This window comes from Nyctereutes procyonoides, unplaced genomic scaffold (genome assembly GCF_905146905.1).
Source record: "Nyctereutes procyonoides isolate TBG_1078 unplaced genomic scaffold, NYPRO_anot_genome, whole genome shotgun sequence".
Taxonomy (NCBI): Eukaryota; Metazoa; Chordata; class Mammalia; order Carnivora; family Canidae; genus Nyctereutes; species Nyctereutes procyonoides.
Genome location: NW_026575142.1, coordinates 70,710,935 through 70,728,198, shown reverse-complemented (window position 1 = coordinate 70,728,198; position 17,264 = coordinate 70,710,935). Strand labels below are relative to the sequence as shown.

Genomic DNA, 17,264 nt, shown 5'->3' with positions numbered 1-17,264 from the left:
CTTGACATTTGGGGCTGGATGCTTCTTCATTGTGCAGCTGTCCTATGCATTGCAGGAAGTTAGCAGTATCCCTGCTTTTTACCCACTAGATACCAGGAGCCCTCTCCTTTAGTCGTGTCAGTCAGTTCAGGCTGCTATAAGAACACCACCTGCTGAGTGGCTTAAGCAACAAAGGTTTATTTCTCACAGTTCAGAGGCTGGATGTCTGAGACCAAGGTGCCAGCGCGGTTAGGCTCTTGGTTGGAGTCCTCTTTCTGTTTCCATTCTCATAAGACTTTCCATGGTGCATGCAGAGAGAGAAGAGATCCTGTGTCTTCTCCTCTTTCCATAAGGGCTTGTCCCATTAGGAGGGCCCCACCTGCATGACCTCACCTCCCGAAGGCCCCACCTAAATACTGACACACTGGGGTTAGGGTTTTAACTCATGTGTTTTGGGAGGATACTGACATTCATTCAGTCCATAGCACTTGTGAAAACCAAAAATGTCTCCGGACTGCCAAGACTGTCCCTTACAGGGGGCAAAATTAATTCTGATGGACAGCTACTGCTTTAGACCAAAAGCAACATATCTACCGGTCATAAAGTCTGGACTTTACCAGGCCTTTACTCAAACAAACTGTTCATAAAGTGAGAAAGTGCATAATTGAATACTAATTGGAGATTCGTTAGTATTAAGGAATTGTTAATGTTTTAGGTGTGACGACGGTATCATCAGCATGTTTTCAAAAAGTGTCCTTATTTCTTAGAAATACATGTAGTAATATTCACAAATGAAAGGTTTTAGCACGTGTAAGATTTTGCTTCAAAACATTCAGGAGAAAAAGAAGGGAGTAGAGCCATGGACAGTGTAGATAGAATGAGACTGACCATTAGTTAATACTTGCGGAAATTGGGTAATAGAATGCGTTACACATGTAACTCTCTTCTTTTGTATATATTTGATATTTAGAATGCTATCTTCTCATAAGTGTGAAGTGAATATTAAATGGTGCCCTGAAATTTATCCAAATATTTTAGAAAGAAGAATCTGGCTTTGGGCAAATCTAAAGTGACAGATTTTTTTCTAGCTATCGATAGATTTTTTTATCAGTGATATATAGAAGGAGATTCACTTGGGCAGAAAACTATGGATTATTGTATCATTTGACTTATACCCAACCCAAATTGGCTGAAATTCTACAGTCTAATAAGAGAGGTTATCATTAAAATACAGTTGTCTAATTGTCAAGTTAAAAGTGAAAGGCAACAGAAGAAGGGTTACCATTGAAAAGGTCAGAAATAGTGAAAGGGACTATAAGGAAAAAGAGGGAAACTGAGTGGGGAAAAATTAGTGAGGGAGACAAACCATGAGAGATCCCTAATTCTGGGAAACACACAAAGGGTTGCGAAGGGGAGGTGGGTGGGGGGATGGGGTACCTGGGTGACAGGCCCTAAGGAGGGTACATGATGGGATGAGCACTGGGTGTTAGACTATATGTTGGCAGATTGGATTTAAATTAAAAAGAAAAAAAAAATGAAAGAAATGGTCAGAGAAAAGTTCCTAATAGAGAATATTTGAATGTCTTCTTGAATCACTGGCTACAAAGATTTAGGGAAGGAACCGGGTGGAAAGCAGAGAGAGCACCCTACAGAGGAGGGATGGTATACACAGAGGCACACATTTCTAGAATAGCCTGGGCTGCCCAGGGGACCCGTGCCCGTGATTGTGAATGACCACGGTGCAAGGCCAGAGCGGGCAGCCTTGGAGAAGAGCTCAGAGAGCAAGGCCTGTCCATCCTAGGAGAGCTTCCATACCAAGTTAGGGAAATCACACCTCCTCTTGTAGGCATAAGAAACAGTGAGAGGTTTTAAGCCAAAGAGAAAGGGTACGAAATTTTATCTGGAACGATCACTTTGCAACAGGAAGCCTGGAGAACCACATGGTCCAGGAGAAGGGTGACAAAGACGTGAGTTACACAGCGATGGCTCATTTGGAGAAGAGGAACTGAGGGCCACGATACAGACTGAACTGATTTATACTTCTCCTGACGCTAACCTCCACTTATACAGGGTTGTGAACTCTTACTTCCTATCTCATCAAAACCCTTCTGCCTCAGTTTCTCCTGACCTCCCACTGTGTGCTCGGCACCATATCTAATCCACCATCACTCGTGCCAGAACCCTGCAGGTCCTCCCTTTTCCTTACTTCTCTGAGGGTAGTGACTTCCCCATCTTTTCAGGGTCTTTCCTTCTCTGCTGGGGGACCCTGAGCTCTATATTTTCAAGGATATGTCAGGATATCATTGCTTTATACACCAGGGGGTTGAGAAATACGCTACTTCTTTATCACGTCTCTTTTAGTGTTGGGATTAGAAGAGATCTGCAGGCACGGCACGGTGATTTCATTTACTTAAATTTTTATCAGGCTTGGCTCAGTGATGGGCACTCAGCAGATCCTCAGTAATACTGGTGGAAATCACATCAATCCAGTTTATTTTGCATTTTAAGCTCTAGCTAAAGAATAAAACTAACTATTCTAGCTAAGAATAAAACTGTCTTACATTTGTCTTTAGGGGAAAAATTTAAGTTGACTCTAAGTACGCAGTGGGTGGCAGTAGAACAGATCGTTAGACTCAGAGGCTATTTCAATGACTTTTTCAAAACAGATCATTTAAAATGAGGACTATCTCTAATAATCCAATATCCTTGATGTTTGTATCTATGAGTAAACTGGGCATGGTATGAGTTAAATAGAACAGAGCAAGAAAGGTTCTCTCTAGATTCCAAACATTCTTGAATTCAGGTATAAATGTTTATTAAGAAACATACATTCCCCTGAATATGAGAGGGAGAAAAACATCTTCCAAATGGAGTGGCAAGTGGGATATGCGCGGTTCTCTGGACAGAAGTTGTACTCAGAGAAAACTTTGGATCTAGTTCCTTAATTAAAACATGCTTTTTAAAATAGAGATTTCCCTCCTGCCATTCCCACAGTATTCATACAGTTAAAGAGATTGTCAGAGGAAGCCATGCAGCCGAACTAATGTACCCGTGGGAACCATTGTACGCATACCGAGGTACAGTATCCACACGTACACGTGTTTCTACGTGTAAAACTTTTGATTTTATTAAAATAAAATTGCGAGAATTAGGGAAATATCTAATGACAATTTCCCTAAATATTAGTTCTGTTAGTTATACATCATTAAGGTGGGAGGGGTTGCATAATAAAAGAAATGAAATAATACAGAGGAACCTTGAAACAACCACGGAGTTTTTCCAAACAGAGATCATATGGCCTCAGATAGTCACATGTATTCTTCTACATAACAGACTATCCAAAGGTTACTTTTTTCATGTTTACATAATCTTTCTCAATTGAATTTTTATTTATTTTTATTTTTTTTAAGATTTTATTTATTTATTCATGAGAGACACAGAGAGAGAGAGAGGTGGGGGCAGAGACACAGGCAGAGGGAAGAGCAGGCTCCATGCAGGGAGCCCGATGCGGGACTCAATCCTGGGACTCCAGGATCACGCCCTGGACTGAGGCAAGCGCTAAACCACTGAGCCACCCAGGCGTCTCCCCCCACCTTTTTTTTTTACATTATTCTCAATTGCATTTTTAAAAAGGAGTGGGTTTTTAGTATGAGGATGCCTACCAGACTTTTGAATTCATAATAAGCCATTTAAATAGGCAAACATATACACATGTATATATGATAAAGGAAAATGATTTAATAATTAAGGTCTTTTAAGGACAAAAATAGTTTAAAATATATTTTAATTATTTAATCTTTTAAAAAGTACTCCTTTATAGACAACTTATACTGTTGTACCAATAAGAATGACTACATTAGTAGAGTATTTGTAGTTTTAAATTTTCTCCTTCTACTTTATCAGTTTTCTGTTTAAAAATAAATCGTTCCTTGGCAAATATATTTCCAGAATGTAAGAGTGCAATAGATATTTTCAAAAGCTGTACCAAATACTTCCGTTCTTAGAAGGCACGTTGCTAAGGATGCTGACAAACAAACATATTATAATCTGTGTTATCCAGAACAGCCTCTGTTTTTTAAAAAAAGATTTTGTTTATTTATTTGAGAGAGAGAGTGAGAGTGGGGGTGGGGACACAGAGGGGAGTGTGAAGCAGACTCCTTGCTGAGCAGAGAGCCTGACATGGGACTCGACCCCAGGACCCTGAGGTCATGACCTGAGCAGAAGGCAGACATTTAACGACTGAGCCCCCCAGGAGACCCCAGAACTACCTCTTAAATGAGTTGAATGAGTGCAATTAATATATTACGGGGAGCGTGTTTAATAATTTTTATCCTAGTATAGTGACCTTTCCACATTTTCAGAACCGACTGGCACAAAATACATTTCTACATATACATTCTATGGTTATTAAATGTTAAATATTATTAATATTAAATTTAATGATAAGATATTAATAAAACATGCTCATAAAAGGTTACAGGATTAATCCCTCAATGACAATCCATTTAAGCATGAGCACAGTCTCTAATATATATGTAAAATTCCAGCATAGCTACTATAAAATATCTAGAAGAGTGGTAATGTTGAATAAAAATACCCCATTGAAAGAGTGGTTAGGTCTGAAACACGAGAAATATGATCTCATTTTTTTTTCAAACAGGAAAGCAATATGTATACTTCTTAAAGACCAATGCGATGGAGTCTGTAGTGTGCCAACATTTGCTTTTCCTAAGTGGTAAGCAACACAGTAACATAGTTTTATAATGACTGTAAACAAGTCATGTGAATAGAAATGGATCCTTTTTTGGTTTGTGAAATTCCACAAGGAGCGAAACACATTTTCCATATGTTACATGATTCAAGTAGTAAGCTGTGGCAAGCTATTATGTAAGATAAACGCTCACATCTATTTCTACCCAAATTGGATACAAATCAGCATAAAAACTACGGATACTGAGATTCTACTTGAAGATGCGTAAACAGATTCTTTCATCATAATGTAAGAGAAAACTTTTATTGTGGGGAGCTGCTGATATAACGTATGTTAGTTGATCCTTATTATGATAGAAAGTTTTTTTGTTTTTTTTTAACCTGGATAGATTGCTTTACCTTATTAAACAAATTGGGGATAATGAAGATATATTTTTAAATTTTAAAGAATAATTTCTCCTACTGATTACCAGAGGTAGTTCTTTTTTTCCTTTGTGTGTCTGTACTAAATGTGTACCATTTAGCTTCCTGCTTATATAAAATAAATTTCTGCATTTGGAGAAAAAGTACCCTTTTCAAAAAAGTACCCCCATAGTATTTTAGTTTTAATATTTGAATAGAAGATAAAAATCAAAACCCAGGCATATTCTTACATTTCATCACATACATTTCCATATATTTCTTAGTTTCTGCGCACTTTCCTACATACTCAATCATTAACTCTAAGTACCCCAGGATCATCTCTGGGGGGGGGGGCAAAAATACTGTACCATTTTATAATATGCAAATGATTCTTGCCTTTGAAAATCACATTAGGTCGACGCTTCTGATGGAAGCTTCTAAGCCAAAAGCTCTTTGCATTCCCATGTATGTCACCAGGATTGAACCTCAGTTAAATGGAAGTAACAGATTTCAACAAATTATACTCTATGAGAGTACTCAAGCATGTCTTGCTTTCTCAATGCTGGGTCATATTTTTCAGCTTAGGGCAGACTAGGAATTGGCAAATAGTCAAAAGGCACGTGTCTGGCAGGAAAATAGGGTGGAGAAAAAGCAAGAAAATAGACTTGAAGAGTTTCCATGTCGAATCTGCTCTTTACAACCAAAAGGAATTATATTTAATGAATCATTCCTGCTCTCATACACACCTGCTTTAGTCCAGTTCAGAAAGTTTCCTCGTAGAGAGAATGCGCTGTGTTATTAATTCAATAAATCACCACCCTATTTGCATACACACAACATGTATCTCAGTATGGCATGTAGAGACATCAGACCTAATTAAAATATTATTTAATTGAAATCATTTTTGTAGTTATCGTGTTTAAAATAACATTAATCCCACCCTCATGCCTATCTTCCCTCATCTGTAACAATCTGGATCTTATAAATGTAATTCATACAGTCATCCTGACCCACACACAACACAAAGAGACTACTAAAAGGAAAGTGTAATACATTATTGATGACACTAATGAAATTACAACACACATCACTCATTTTAATGGGTCTGTTTCAATGACACATCACGGTGACCAGAAAAGAGCAGTGCCAAACTCAGAAACCTAATTAATAACTCACGCAGCATCAGTGAAGGAGATGAAGCATCTTTACTCAACTGACAAATCTTTTCCATTCAGCTAAGGCAAAGGAAAACTGAAGAAAATGAATTTTGAAACAAAGGGAGCTAAAGTCTTCATGAGTCATTTCCTTGCGTGTGAATTAGCAAATTAATGATGGAAACGATGACTCTCTTTCAAATGTTCCCTCTTATATTCATAAATGGGCACAGGATGCCACTCATCCTAAACTTAAATTAACATTCATTATACTTCATGTTGAGAAACTCCTAAATGAAATCACAGTAAATAATAAGCCATGTCTTTCAAAATTGATTGGGAATACATGCTGCATGCCAAGACAGAAAACCAGCTCAATTTTTATGTTTGTGGCTAATTCTTTTCAAGGATCATACTAACTGCACTCCATAGTTAACAGTGGCTTGCTGCACTTATATCAACATTAGGGAAGACGATTTGACTTGGATACCAGGTCAGTGAGAATTCACAAAATACATGGCTGTGCTACTTATCGAACAAATACCTTTTCAGCTAAGCTTGAATTTGGTCTACATTTGCAAAAACGGAATGAGAATGTAAGACCATTATGATATCGTCAAGCCACAAACTCACTCCGTAGACAACTGAGAACGAATAACGGGTGTAGATGGTTTACAAAACGGGTTGTCCTAATTCCTCTCCTTCTGTGCAGGCCTCCCCCAGACATGACTGCAGCTCCAACCCACCAATAAGTGGAGTCTATCTCCTTGCCTACTGATTCTGGTTTGGTTTTAATATTTGCTTTGGCCAACAGAAGGTGGCATACGTGGTGAGCCTATGCCTCACAAGGTGTTGTGCGCTCCCTCCCTTTCTCCAAAACCCTGACAAAACACCAAGCGAATGATCCCGTTAGCCGGCTAGAAGAAAAGAGAACACACAGAGTGGAGAGTGAGGCCCTCCTAGACTAGTTAGCTAGCCTCCAGCCAAGTTGGCCCCAGGAGCCCTTGCTCGCAGAACATAAAATCAGCCCGAAAGATACCCAGCCTGGCCCACATCAGAAGAATCACCCAGCTGAGTCCAGCCTAGATGGCCATATTGAAGAATTACAGACAAAATAAATAGTTAAGTGACTAAATTTGAGGGTGATAGTCAATGGGGCAATCAATGACTGATATGAGTGATAGTGTTTTACTTCCCTGTGGGAAGGGAAAGGTTAATGTTGCTCTAGGCATCAGTTCTCTATCGTCTCCTAATAGCATTGACAGAGCAGGGGGTATGCTGTGGACTCCACAGTTCTTTACGTGTTTAGCTGAATTTGAAAGAGACTGTTGAGAAATCATGCCAAACAGTCCTCACGATGTTTGCATTACAAAGCTAGGATATCTGCGTGCATTCATTTGCAGTTTTAAGGTCTGATTGGAGTATCAGGTGAGATTTTCCCACTAACCAAAAAAAAAGTTAATCCTTATGGCGTAATGAGGGTTTTTTTTTTTTTTTGGTTTGTGTTGTGTTTTGTTTTAATAGGGATCATCTTGCTGACGTACAACCCAAGAAATGAACAAAAACATTCTGTTTGCATCACAATTACATAGCAAAGAGGGCATAGAACAGTAGACTGTATTCTGTGTCTCTATGTCTATTCTCAGTCTAATTGATATGATTATAAGATTAAAAATATAAAATGATATATTTCTCAAGAGAAGCTCCCTGAGAAGAGGATATCTTTTAAGATATTCAGGAAGACTCTGTTGCATGGTGCCATGCTTGGTGGTTTATCAATAAAGAAAAATTATATTTCTGCACTCAAATATTTTCCATTAAATCAAAAGGGGGCCCAGTTATCAGACAAAGATTAATTTTTTTTTAAATTTTCAACCATAAAGTCTTTAATTTTTTTTAATTTATTTATTTATGATAGTCACAGAGAGAGAGAGAGAGAGAGGCAGAGACATAGGCAGAGGGAGAAGCAGGCTCCATGCACCGGGAGCCCGATATGGGATTCGATCCCGGGTCTCCAGGATCGCGTCCTGGGCCAACGGCAGGCGCCAAACCGCTGCCCCACCCAGGGATTCCCAGACAAAGATTAATTAACACAAACCTTAGCACCTTTCGGAATTTGATCACTTTTTCCCCACACTCATGTAATTGTTTTCTTGTCTTAATTTCATCACTGTTTTTTCCTTTCCATCTTACCTTTTTTACCTGTATGTATGGCTTAGACCTCAAAATTTAGATGACTCTTCTTTCATAACTTATTTAGAAATCCTTCTTAGTACGCGAGTTTCTATCATCAGCACCCTCTAAGGAAAATTTCATTTGAATACCCTATGGGCACTTCGTGATTAACATAACAATACATTTCCGTTAATCTATACCCCAAATATTTGCATTTTCCTTTTCTCCATTATTCTTTCTTTACCTTCATTACCTTTAGTAAACAGCAATGCTGAGGCCACAAAACCTAACAAAGTAAGTAATTCAGGTTTTTCTTCCTTTAGTTTTTTTTTTTTTATTTCAATAATGGAAAGGATGTGAACTATTTGTTTTGAAAAATTCACTCTGAAGGCAAAAGATGATAACTTAGGCTGCGTCTATTTAAACAAAGTGAGTAATTGAGCCAATATTGATCTTTTTTTTGCTTATTCTATTCAACAGCCCTTATTAAACGTCTAATATGAGTAAGTTGCTGTGTTAGGTGCTCAAAGATAGAAAAGAGTTTACAGTCTATGTTGAAAGCAAGCACATGATGAATAAATTAGTATTTTAATATATTTTCTATTTAATGCACTTAGGATGCAGTATATGGTATGAGATTAATTAATTTCATATCTTAAAAACTTTTCACTTTATTTTATACGTGTATATTTACATGTATATCTTAGATTGCTAGAAACCATTGCTTTGTTATAAAGGTTTTTGTGTATCTTGTCTCTCCAACTATATTATATGCTCTTTATGGGCAAATTCTGTAAATATTCTATGCAGTGTTCATCACATGTCTTATGGTTTGTGGGAAAATCTGCAGGGGTAGATCCTGAGAGTATCCATTTAACTTGGCTTATCTGATTCCAATCGCCACCCTATTGATTCAGATAACATAGTCCTAATCAAATCAGCATAAGGTAATTCCTTAATCAAATGGATTATTTCAACAATGGACATATGCTGGCAATTGATTTGAAGGGAAACTTTCTTCAGGATTCTAAGAGCGGTAGTTCCTTTTCTGCTTTTGAATAATATGGGTTATGGATATGAACTCTGCAAACAGTACATCCCCTTTTTTTTTCCAACAGGAGGAAAATCAGCTTTGACATGATACCAGGGAAGCAGACTTGAGAGACAGAAATATATTCCCTGGTCATATGAAAGAGATGCTGAATCAAACCAACCTAAAAGCTGCTTTTTCTCTTGACTTAAATTATATGAGTAAGATACTTTACTACTTTGTGTAGGGTTTTATGCTACTTTACATTAAATGTATCCAGATATACAATACTTATTAATTATATAGTTATTAAAAACACAGACTTATTTTCCATTTTAATAACTATAGATATTTTGTAACCTGAAGACTTTATTTAGTTTATGTTTGAAAGTAACCTCAAATTGAAATGTAAAAGAATAACCTCAGAAAATTTTAAATCTGCGGAAGAAATTCAGATGCAATGGGTCTGAGATACATTAGAGGAGTCTGCATTTTTTCCTGCTCCATTACTGAAACTTATTGGGTGATACTGACACACCCTTAACGATTCCCTCCAGTGAGTTTACTCAGAAACTTGTTTCCAAACAGGTTTTTTCCAGTGACATGTGCCATTATATACAAAATTACATCATTTAATTAACAGTATGTAAATAATGACATATTAAGCTTAAAAGACAGTTATTCCTATAAAAATAGAACTGAATGCATTAGAAAGACTCACAAGTATTAACTGATGAAATGAAAATATTTGATTATATGTGGAGAGATAAATGAAAAGATTATTAACAAAGGGAAGGAAGGGATTTTTTTTAGAAGCCCCTATTTCCTGTTCCAAGATGAAGAGACAACCTGGAAATCTTAAATGATGCATCATTAATGTGGCTTAAACAGGAAAGCAAATCTAGAATTTCAACTCTTAGAACAGTACTCAAAAAAAAAAAAAAAAAAGGCCTTGGTCTTATAGCGAAGTTGGTAAAATATTTCAGTTCAAATAAACTGCCTTTTCAATCATTTGTCCATTGACAGGTTCTGATTATGTCAGATAAAAGGATATGTACCTTTTAGGCAATATATAATCAGATCTTTACTCCTAAAAATGGAAAGGCAAATAGGTAACATTTTGAGTTCCAATTCTCATAGACTGGCAGTCATGCCTTGAAGTGCTAGGTTGACAATGGATTGGTGGCTACTTTGGGCCCCAACATAAAAGAGCTCTATTATTACTTAAGCTCTTATTTGCAGACCCTCCCTCACTTAAGATTATTTAGTCCATTCTCTTGGTAATAATGCACAGGTTTCTTGAAGTAATCAAGGGATGTATAAACCAAGCTATCACAAAAGAGGGAGAAAGTAATAAATATTTGATTTTGCTAATTAACGTATAGTCAACTCCAGTAACCCATTTTTAATGTATATGCTAACTTCTCTAGTTTTCCTGTTTATGAATTTGAATTAACTGAACACTTTCTAAAATTCTCCTTTAGGGATCCCTGGGTGGCGCAGCGGTTTAGCGCCTGCCTTTGGCCTAGGGCGCGATCCTGGAGACCCAGGATCGAATCCCACGTCGGGCTCCCAGTGCATGGAGCCTGCTTCTCCCTCTGCCTATGTCTCTGCCTATCTCTTTCTCTCTCTGTGTGACTATCATAAATAAATAAAAATTCAAAAAAAATTAAAAAAAAAATAAAATAAAATTCTCCTTTACTAGGTGCTCTAGACTGTCGACTTCTTAAAGCAATAGTCCAAATTGTTATTAATCAATTAGATTATATTTAAAGAAAATAACTAAAATTTATGTATTTGTCTTCAATAACTGTTTCACAGATATTAGCTCTTTTGCAAGGTATAAATGTCACTAAAATAAAAAGTACCTTTTGAAGTAATTGACTTGATTCGGTGAGTTCAATTACATTAATCTATATCTACCTTCTTTCTTGAGTCCTAATATTTAATATATGCAAAAAATAATTCATGTAGTTCTTAACTGAACTCTTTGGAACTGTGGCCTCAAATAGAGAGGAAGAAAAGTAATTTGTTCTTTGCCCTGGACATCTGGATGAAATTTTGTTCCAAACTTAATAAATGTTATGGCAGACACATTAATCCAATATTCTGAAACTATTACTAAGTGAATTCTGAGCCATACGAAGGCAAAGACCTCTAGTCATAGACTGTGTCTGAAATATGTAAATGTTGGGCCATCTGTGAGAGGATTGTTGAATTCTATAAATTGCATTGAGATGATTAAATCTATATGATGGATAGGTTATAGAATTTTAGGATTTTTAACATTTTAAAGAAGAACAGATCCAAGAAAATCTACCTTTGGATAGAAACAGGAGACACAATATAGTAACAACAATACTAGTCTTATAATGTCTAAGAAAATCTGAGAAGAATTTTATAATAGAAGATGATAGAAATCAAAGAAAAGTAATTACCTCAAGAGCTCACTGAGGGAGTACGTATTAAGCTTGAAGGACTGTGTGGAATACAAAAGAATTAGAGAACTTCGGTCAATTTCAAAGGAATTTTTAAGTTTTAAGTGGGAAAGAATAGTTTTGGAGCTGTTTTCTTCTGCATATGTGGCTTTCTTACCTAAATCAAAGCAAACTCTGAAATTAGACAATACTATCAGTTTTTCTTGCTCAAAAGACTGCAAAATGTAAAATAAATTTCTAATAATTTTGTATATTTTGTCTTCTTTCCTTCAGAAAGAGACAATTCATCTGTTTAACCTGTAAAGACACTAAAAAATGATAGACTGATTATTTATATGAAGATTTAAATGGACATTATAGCCTATTATGTAACTTCACATTGTTGTTTTCCATAATTAATTACATTTGATAATTTTTCACCTTATATAGAGTCAGATGTCAATAGCTTCCAAAATATATCTTATGAACAGATAGAACTAATTACTAATACTGTGACTACTAGCTTAAAATTAAAATATACTGCAGACCTAGTTTTTTTTTCCTCCATTATTTTAGAAACACATAAAATTTCAATTAAAAGTAAATGGAAATATATATAAATATATAAATCTAAATCTATATATTTTCTGCTAATTTGAGAAATAGAAGATAAGAAGATAGATGTTTCAAACAAGTACATACCCAGTTTTATTTAGGCTTTTTTTCTTTTCTTTTTTTTTTTTTTTTTTTTTTTAAGTAGGCTCCATGTGCAGCAAGAACCCAATGGAGGCTGACACCCATGGCCCTGAGATTAAGACCTGACCCGAGATCAAGAGTCAGCTGCTTAATCAACTGAGTCACCCAGGTACCCCACAATTTTATTTTGGTTTTAATTTTTAACTGAATTTTCAGATATTTCATGCTTTAAAAATAAGTGTTGATTCTATAATTCAAATTACTTATTTTGAAGTAAAAAGAAACTTATTTATCAGAACAAAGCATGTTGGGAACTTGCAGTCAGTAATTAGCTTCAATGCTAATATATTTTATATCTATTAAAAATAATGAAGATTACTGAACAGTTGAACCCAAATGCAAGGTAAACCCATGACAAGAGAAAAATAATGTTTTTTTCATCTTTAAGTAAATCAAATAGTTGTGATATAGACACACTCATCACATAATTTTTTAATCATGTCAAGTCTTATTCTGAATCACATATGATTTAAAGGTTACATATTTAAAAATAAATTCATAAAATCAGGTAAACTTTGCTTTTCCTTTTCAGTGGAATTTGGAAATTGTTATTTCCAGATGGAGATGTGTATATATAAATACATATTTAATATATAAATATAAAATATAAATATAAATATTTATAATGTATATATGAATATGTATATGTATATAAACAGAAATACATATATATTTGCAGATATGCATGAACACACATATATACTGATACATACATACATACAGAGAGAGAAAGAGAGATCAGTATGTAATGTTTCCCATACTGGACTATGAAGAAAAAAGTCTACATTTTATGTCCTCCTTCTAAATCATTTAATTGAATAGTAAGCTTCTTGTTATTCTACAAAATACTATATTTATTAGTAACACAAATCAATAAGAATAAAAGAAAATGCCACTAAACAAGCATATTATGTTTTAATAGATAAAGGGCTGATTACATTGTTTTATGGGCACCAAAGTAATTATGTGAAAATAGAAAACTCTACATTATTTATAGGCTATAGAACATTTCCATGGCAGCCCATCTTGGTATCTATTTTCAAATTACTAACTCTTCTTTCCTTTTCCCTTAATTTTAATTCTCATTATACTTGCTTTATCGAAATAGGACTTTCCTTACAGAAATTCTAATTATACTACTTATCATCATCCTACTTGACTGCATAGTATGAAGTCACTCAGATACCTAACTTTATATGCTCAATACTGTAAAGGACCCATTGTGATCTTTGCCTTACTGAAGGAGGAAGGATAATCTAAAAAGGGTAATGTTTGAAAAGAAAATATAAATCACATCTAAAAAGTAATTACAACAATGAAGAGAAATGGAAAAATATGAAGGAAATACTAAATAGTCAATATTAAAATCTGTCCATCTGAGTCAAGATCCTGGAGCTAGGAAGTGGTGGGAATGGGTCAAGAAGCTTAGTGTTGTGGGAAAGAGCATGGATTTTATCTTTTTTAAGATTTTATTCATAAAAAATAAATAAATAAATAAATAAATAAATAAATAAATAAATAAACAAACAAATAAAATATAAAATCCATACTTAATTCCCCGAAACTTTCCTCCTTACTGGTAAAATAGGATATATTACTTATAATCTGGAATTTGTATAATAATTAAATGAGCTACAACATGTAATGGATTTAGCTTGTGCCTGGCATATACAATAAATACTTTATAAATGGTAACTACTATTACTTGACATTTCTGGGTTTCTTGTCCCTCGCCCCTTTTAATTCTCGAGTTACTTTGTCCTTAGTATCACAGAGTTGTGAGATCACCAGATGATTTCTCCTGCCCAGAAAAGAGGTCATCCATAAGGAAATTTCAGGGAACAAGGGAAAGACCACTGTAAGGGTTTACCAAGATACGTATCACTCCATGCAAGAGTCTGTACCAATAAAATCATTTACCTTTTTATATTGGACTGTACCTTTAACTATCGAAAATGCCACCCATTCGCTTTTGTTATAATCACTCTACTTTCCTAGTGCTTTTTTTTTTCAGTAAATATATTTGAAAAAAAGAAGATCATATAGCCAATAGGATGACACACACAGAGACATATATACAACGTGTGTGAAAATCTATTGTTCAACTTTATTTTAAACTATTATAGAAAATGTACCTTGGTGTATTGGTAATTTAATAAAAGCAGACTCTTTGCATTTGTGATTTTTAAAGGATCATGGTAATTAGTGAATAAAAGTTTCATATATTCTGACTTGGAGTATGGGAGGAAAGCCAGCTACTGGCTATGAGAGGTACTAAGGAGGGGACAGCATTCTTATGGTCTGGATGAACTAAAGCATGAATCAGATGAATTTCAGAGAAGAGCCTGACTACTCATGTTTTGCCAAGAACTCAAGGCCAACTTTGTTGATTTCTTTTTAGTGCAACTATGGCATGTGATTAATGGTTTCATCATAGCACTAATTATACACCATTGTTATGCTTTGATGAAAACTTGTCTGTCCTGAGGCAGAATTTGAGAACATTGTCTTGTTTATTGTGTGTTTCTCCACGCTTTTAACAAGTAGATATGGAATAAATTTGACTGCATAAATCAATAGTGGTAGTAATAGTGATTCTAATATTTGTTGAGCAATTAGTCTATTGTGGGGGATCAGAATATGTCATCCCCAAATGTGACACTTGGATAAGAATTATTTTGCACTGAAGATAAATGAGAGACACAGGAAATTCTCTATCTTCTCCAAACTCTTAATACTGGAGATGAATCTAGGTTTTATCAGGCCAAAGACAGCACCAGCAGGGATGTGTATAACAAGCCTTACTAAAACGACTCTAGTCATCTATTAGTCCCCCCCTTATTTACCTTCCTATACATTTTGTTACCTTGGAAGCCTAACACCCTTTTATTTGAGGGTCTTGTCACTTCTCTACAATGTATTGTTCTTCATTAAGATTCTATATAAGCCCAAGTTCTAACCACCCCTTTGAGTTACTCATCACTAAGTTTCTCTAGTGTGTTTCACATCTTAAAAAGTCTGTTTGCTTTTTCTCTCATTAATCTGTCTTTTGTCAAATTTGCTAGTTAGAGAACCTAGGAAGAAAAAGTTTTCTTTTTTTTTTTTTCCCTTTTCCCTATAATATGCTCAGCCATATTCTAAGCATTTTACATGTTTTAACTCATTTAATCCTCAAAACAACTTAATGAAATAGGTAACATTATTATATCCATCTTATAGAGAACAAAAATCAGCACAAAGATTGGCTTGCCCAATGGCACATTATGCGGACGTAGCAGAGCCAAGATTTAGAAACATACATAAATGAAAGAGTTTTAATTTGAATATCTGCCTCTGTTTTTGGACTTCTATTAAAAACATATTCCAACAAATACTAAACTTGAAGCACATGGCTGATAGGTAGATAGATAAAACTTCCAGAGGAAACAACAAAATAAACTTTTGTCAACATGCCAGAGTAGACCAAACCCCACCGCACAATAGCTTATAGCTTCATCAAAAGGAAAACAGCAAATAAACGTTTGTCCCTATGCAATGACAATGATTCCCTTTCAAAGTCAACTTAGATGGTCAGAGATACTTGCCTGAGGATGTTTTCTGACAAAAGAGGGAGCTGATAACTGGTACTAAGCACTTCTCTCCTCATCCTGAACAACTGAAATCTGTATCTCTCTTAATGTAACAATACCATCTTGAACCGGCAGGTATTTTTAGAGCATAATAAGGATATTGTTCTAAAATCAAGCATGAAATAAAAGAATGATAAAACCATTGTGTATGTGCTTCATAATCTCTCACTCCCCTTCTTACCTATTGTATCTCTGCTAAATGCCTGCTTCTTTTGATCGAAGAAAAGAAAGAAAAAAAAAGAAACATCACCTAATTGAGATTTTAATCATTGAGAGACTTGTAACATGAAAGTTTTCAAAGAATTTACCTGAAGTAAAATTGATTTAAAAGTCTAATCTGTGGATTTTCGGATAACTGCCTCTTAGTTTAAAGGGAATACAGCAGGTATAGTGAAGAAAAAAATCCTCTTTTTTTAAAAAAATCTTTTTTTTTTATTTTTTTATTTTTTATGATAGTCACAGAGAGAGAGAGAGAGAGAGGAGAGAGAGAGAGAGAGGCAGAGACACAGGCAGAGGGAGAAGCAGGCTCCATGCACTGGGATCCTGACGTGAGATTCGATACCGGGTCTCCAGGATCGCGCCTTGGGCCAAAGGCAGGCGCCAAACCGCTGCGCCACTCAGGGATCCCAAGAAAAAAATCTTCTTAGATAGAGTAAGCAATTGAAGATATAATGGGGAAACTAAGACAACTATACATTGTGTTCATACACTAAGGATGAAAATAATTTCCAAAAAAGATAAATAGAGAGATCCAAACTAATAAGGACTGGGGGAAAAAATTGTGTTTTTTGAGTGAAAGTATTGGTGATATGGAAAAAATAACAGATTAGATTGGTGCAGGAGGAGAGGTCCATGTGACTAAGTGGTGACTAGGTTAGGTATGGCAAGGTTTGGAAAATTAATCATTTTATCATAGACAGAAAGGAGGGATGAAAAAAGAAACATATATTAGGGAATAATTAGGGATGAACGAAAGCATTGGAAGTAGACGTGCTAGTTCAGTTCAAATAGT

At 35.3% G+C, this 17,264-nt stretch overlaps 1 protein-coding gene across 2 annotated transcripts in view; it reads right to left on the bottom strand.

Moving 5' to 3' along the window:
- The window catches only part of NAALADL2 (N-acetylated alpha-linked acidic dipeptidase like 2), an 880,849-nt gene that overhangs the window by 6,036 nt on the left and 857,549 nt on the right, over positions 1-17,264 (bottom strand). The window lies entirely within an intron of this gene.